Genomic DNA, 5,009 nt, shown 5'->3' with positions numbered 1-5,009 from the left:
TATGTGTTGATGTTGAATGTTTGTGATAAACTGAAGGATAAAGTGTTACTTTGAGTTCATTCTGCCGATAATACTTTTACTTCAGTCAGGCTTTGATTGGAGGACTTTCACTTGTAGTAATGTGAACTCTTACTTAAGAAACACACACAGAGGAAGTGTGTCAGAGAAAGGGAAGCTGGTTGGGTGGGGGGGGCGACGCTATTCTTGGTGACTACTTCCCGTTTAGGTGTGGCTTCACAGCACTGTAGTGAACACTGTGTGTGTGTGTGTGTGTGTGTGTGTGTCTCGAGGCGTGTTCCCGTCAACATGCACCGACACGCAGTTGCTCGCTGACTCTGCAGTAACACACACACACACACACACACACACTCACACACACTTTGTATTTAATGTTTGGGTTTTCTTTAGTGACCTCATGAATTGCTTTGACCTTCGACCTCCAGTGTGAGCAGATAGGAGAGGAAGCGACTCATTGACACATTTCGAGGGTCACATGATCATTTTGACAAGTTTGAGACGTTTATATTTGGTCGAACAGGTCAAACTAATTAGTTTGTTTAAAGAAGTATTCAGACTCTTTACTGCAGTAAAAGTACTTATACCACACTGGGAAAATACTACACTGTAGTAAGTAAAAGCCCTGCATTCAAAACCTTACTTAAGTATTCAAGTATTATCAACTAAATACAGTTAAAGTATTGATTGATCAGTAAAATGTTCCTATAAGTAATGCAGAGGAGTAAAAAGTACAATATGTATCTCTGAGATGTAGTACAGTAAAAAGTAAAATATGTTCCTCTGAGGTGTAGTGGAAGAGAAGTAAAAAGTACCATAACATGGAAATACTCAAGTAAAGTACAAGTTTAATTTGTACTTTAGTACAATAGCCAAAATAGTATTTGTTTTCATGTTGAAGATTGTCAGTTGTACATTTTTTCTGAGTTTTTGTCATTTTATTTCAGTAAAAATAGAAACCACAATAAAAAACAAAGTACTTCTAGTATTTCTACTCTGCAGGAAGCGGGAAGCAGCTGAGGGTCAAGCTGAGACGTCACAAGAAAATAAGATCGAGCCAAAAAGTGACGAAGTTAGAGCAAAGCCGGATGTAAGTGTAGACTGTCTTCAAAATAAAAGCATAACATTAATGACTAATTGTCATAAGCGATATCTAGTCTTTGTTAAGTGTCTGACTCCGGGACTTTACATTTCTTGGAATTGGTGCAACTTGGAAGTCTTTTAAAAAAATAATTTATAATTTTACAAATAATTTATTTTCTTTTTTGCTTTGTACTCACAAATTATCAGAATACATTTCCAAGGTGCCTTTATTCTGAAAAACTGAGGCGTGGGTGTCTGCTGTTAATTGCATATTAACTTAGCATGAATTAATAACTTTCATCACCTCAAGTATATTATACTAGTAGTAAACTTATCTAACTTTCTACTCTCAAGACAATTCAACAGTAAATGTATCAATGCAAAGCCTTTATTTTGAAAATAAGAACTAAAAATGTATCTGATTTGTCCAAAATTGTGAAGAAATAATACATTTTAACGTGAAAATTCACTCACACTCATTACTTCTGTTTTTTAGAGCTTTCAACCACGCACACCACTCTTCATCAGTGTAAATTATTGCAATTTACAACCAGTTTAAAGCCAACATCCCCCCCTTTATTCTGAAAAAATTCACAGGAAGCACCGCCGTTCACCACGTTGAACTTGACGTCAGCAGCGGCGACAGGAGGGAGCGGCTCTGGTAGAGCGACATAGACAGAGAGCGAGAGAGAGAGAGGGAAACAGAGTGTGTGTGAGTGAGAGAGACAGGGACAGAGAGACAGACAGAGTGTGTGAGAAAGAGAGAGAGATACAGTGTGTGAGAGAGGGAGAGCGAGAGAGAGGGAGCATTGGAGTGGACGTGTGGATGACTGTGAGTACCGCTTGATTTCTCTCTTTTCCTTCTTTTCCTCCCTTTTCTTTTTTTCTTCCCTCCATCATGTAGATGTAGCTTAACCCGGGACGGATCGTGACACAGGGTAAGGGGGTGAGACAGGCTGGTGCCGTGCCGAGCCGAGCTGGGCTGGGCTGGGCAGGGTTTGCGGAAGCGACCGGCGGACAGACAGACAGGCGGACGGAGGGACAGACAGACAGACAGGAGCTCCGTTACTCCGTAATACTGTTGCTATTACACGCAGACAGACAGAGACAGCCGAAGGAACAAACATGGCGGCGGTGTGTCCGTCCGTCTTCACGCCTTTTTAAAGATCTCTGCGTTCCAGTTCTCCGGCTTTCCTCCAGCGGGGCCTGCCGCCAGATCTGGCCGGGTAGGGAGTATTCTGAGGCGGCCTCTGAGCTGCGGAACTCCCGCTGCTCTGCTGGAGGAAAAATAAATAAATGAAAAGAAAGAGAGGAAGTAAAGTTATTGCAGACTGCGGAGTTTAGGAGTTTTGGAGGAACCTGTCTGTCGCTCTGCCTGTCTGTCGACCTGTCTGTCTGACTGTAGTGTATAGACAAGGCTTGGTTTTATTCTGTCAGTAACACACACACACACACACACACACACACACACACACACACACACACACACACACACATACATATGCATTGAGTATTGACAGGCCCCACCTAGTTGTGGTTGACTCAGGGATCTCTGTGTGTGTGTGTGTGCGTGTGTGTGTGTGTGTGTGTGTGTGTGTGTGTCCATCTTTCTCCTCCACCAACTTTACTTTAGTAAATTAACATCACGCTGCATTCGCTGCCTGTTGGAAAAAGCAGAACTACACACTTGGTGCACATAGCAACACACGTATATATCAGAGCGAGGTGATATTTCATAATGATATTAATATTGTGATCGCTAGAAACCACTGAGTACCTGTTTGATTGTGTAAATATCCTCTGAATGCACCAATAATCATCTGGAAGAGCAGATTCCTACCTCTTAATTGAAGCTATGCCTAAAATTAATTGGTGACAGAAATATTCTGATGCTTCTGAAGAGAAAAAGCCCAAAAACGTTCTCTGGTTTCAGCTCCTTACACGTGAGAATTTGCAGATTTTCTTTGTTGTAAACGGAATATTTTTGTAGTTTTTGCCTGTTTGTCGGATAAAATAATGAATTTGAAGTCATATTTTTCATCCTCTCAGATTAATTGATATTTTACAACCTTAACGTTGGGATGTTGAGCATATAATCTCATTATAACTCATACGTATTAATATTAAGTTACCTCATTGATATCAGCCTCATAACCATGTGGTTGAGATTTAGGTGATGTAGTATGTTATAACAGGAACAATATTTAGTTTAAATTATCAATCTCTGCACTATATTATTAATATACCTGATCAGGTACTCTGTTAGACTCACACTGAGGTAGAGACACTGAGGTAGACATTACATTACAGTCATTTAGTCGCTTTATCCAAAGCGACTTACAATTCAGATTCTATCACATACACCGTAGGCACAACTACGGGAGCAATTTGTGGGGTTAAGTGTCTTGCTCAAGGACACATCGACATGCGACTAGCAGAGCCGGAGCCGGGGATCGAACCACCGACCCTCTGATTGAAGGATGGCCCTGCTCTCCACTTAGCCACAGTCGCCACAAGGTAGAGACACGGCGGTGGAGACACTGAGGTAGAGACACTGAGGTGGAGATGGTGATTGAGAGACGGTGAGGTGGAGACACGGAGATGGAGACACGGAGGTGGAGACACTGAGGTGGAGACACTGAGGTGGAGACACTGAGGTAGAGACACTGAGGTGGAGATGGTGATTGAGAGACACGGAGGTGGAGACACTGAGGTGGAGACACTGAGGTGGAGATGGTGATTGAGAGACGGTGAGGTGGAGACACGGAGCTGGAGACACGGAGGTGGAGACACTGAGGCGGAGACACGGAGGTGGAGATACTGACGAGGAGACATGGAGGTGGAGACATGGAGGAGACAGGTGTAGGAGGAGTCAAACTCACTTTCTCTTCTCCACTTTGTGACTTCCTGTGATTCCCTGAACTCGTCAGGACTTGTTGCATCAAACTGAAGACAGACGTAGTGAGACGGTCCCGTTTAGACCTCCAGGCTCTGAAATCCTCCTCTGGTGATGCGTTCACTTGCACTATGCAACTAAAACACAGTGAGATGGCGCCCGTTGATGGTGAGAAGTGACAGAGTTCACACTTATTCACTTACAACAGGAAGTGAAAGTATGAAGAGTTGAGACACCCCATCGGCATTCTGGGTAAAATAACACAAATGGCGGTTAGAAATGAGAGAGAGAGATGTTAATATTGGCAGACCCTTATTAACAAGAGAGATGAGAAGTGTGTGTGTGTGTGTGTGAGTGTGTGTGTGTGTCGTCTCCGTCTTGTTGCTTCTTGTTGCTGCAACGACAAACACACGGCGAGGCATGACTGGTATGCAAAAACACACACACACACACACACACACACACACACACACACACACACACACACACACATGAGGGTGCATAGCAACAGTGACCAGGAAGGATTCCACAGCTGTGACTTCACCACCAGCTGTGTGTGATCACGTGACCTCGCTATGTTTTTAATAAACACACGCACCCAGATGCATGCTGGGTAATTATGACCTCCCGGTGAGAGGGAGGAAACGTTGCGTGTGTGCGTGTGTGTGTGTGTAGATCCTTCACTCTCCCCCTCTGAGTATTTTTCACTTTAAAGCTCATTAAACTCTTTGAAATCTGTTGAATTTGTCGAAATAAATGTTCCTTATTTCATTAAATGTTTTACATTTTAGTAATCTGTCTCTCTGTCTCTCTCTGTCTCTCTGTCTCTCTCTCTGTCTCTCTCTCTCTCTCTCTGTCTCTCTCTGTATCTCTCTGTCTCTCTGTCTCTCTCTCTGTCTCTCTCTCTCTCTCTGTCTCTGTCTCTCTCTCTCTGTCTCTCTCTGTCTCTCTCTGTCTCTCTCTCTGTCTCTCTCTCTCTGTCTCTCTCTCTCTGTCTCTCTCTGTCTCTCTCTGT

At 43.3% G+C, this 5,009-nt stretch overlaps 1 protein-coding gene across 2 annotated transcripts in view; it reads left to right on the top strand.

Moving 5' to 3' along the window:
* Positions 1–1,826: 1,826 nt before the first annotated feature.
* The window catches only part of LOC116389935 (ras-related protein Rap-1b), a 7,675-nt gene continuing 4,492 nt past the window's right edge, over positions 1,827–5,009 (top strand). The window contains exon 1 of one of the 2 annotated variants that reach the window (XM_031859066.1): positions 1,827–1,930. The gene's annotated coding sequence lies outside the window, so the exon portion shown is untranslated. The remainder of the gene's footprint in view (positions 1,931–5,009) is intronic. The other variant, XM_031859067.1, reaches the window with a different exon arrangement.

This window comes from Anarrhichthys ocellatus, unplaced genomic scaffold, assembly GCF_004355925.1.
Source record: "Anarrhichthys ocellatus isolate YVR2014 unplaced genomic scaffold, GSC_Weel_1.0 scaffold21, whole genome shotgun sequence".
Lineage (NCBI taxonomy): Eukaryota > Metazoa > Chordata > Actinopteri > Perciformes > Anarhichadidae > Anarrhichthys > Anarrhichthys ocellatus.
The sequence above is the reverse complement of the archived record's forward strand: the minus strand, read 5'-3'. Positions and strand labels throughout refer to the sequence as shown.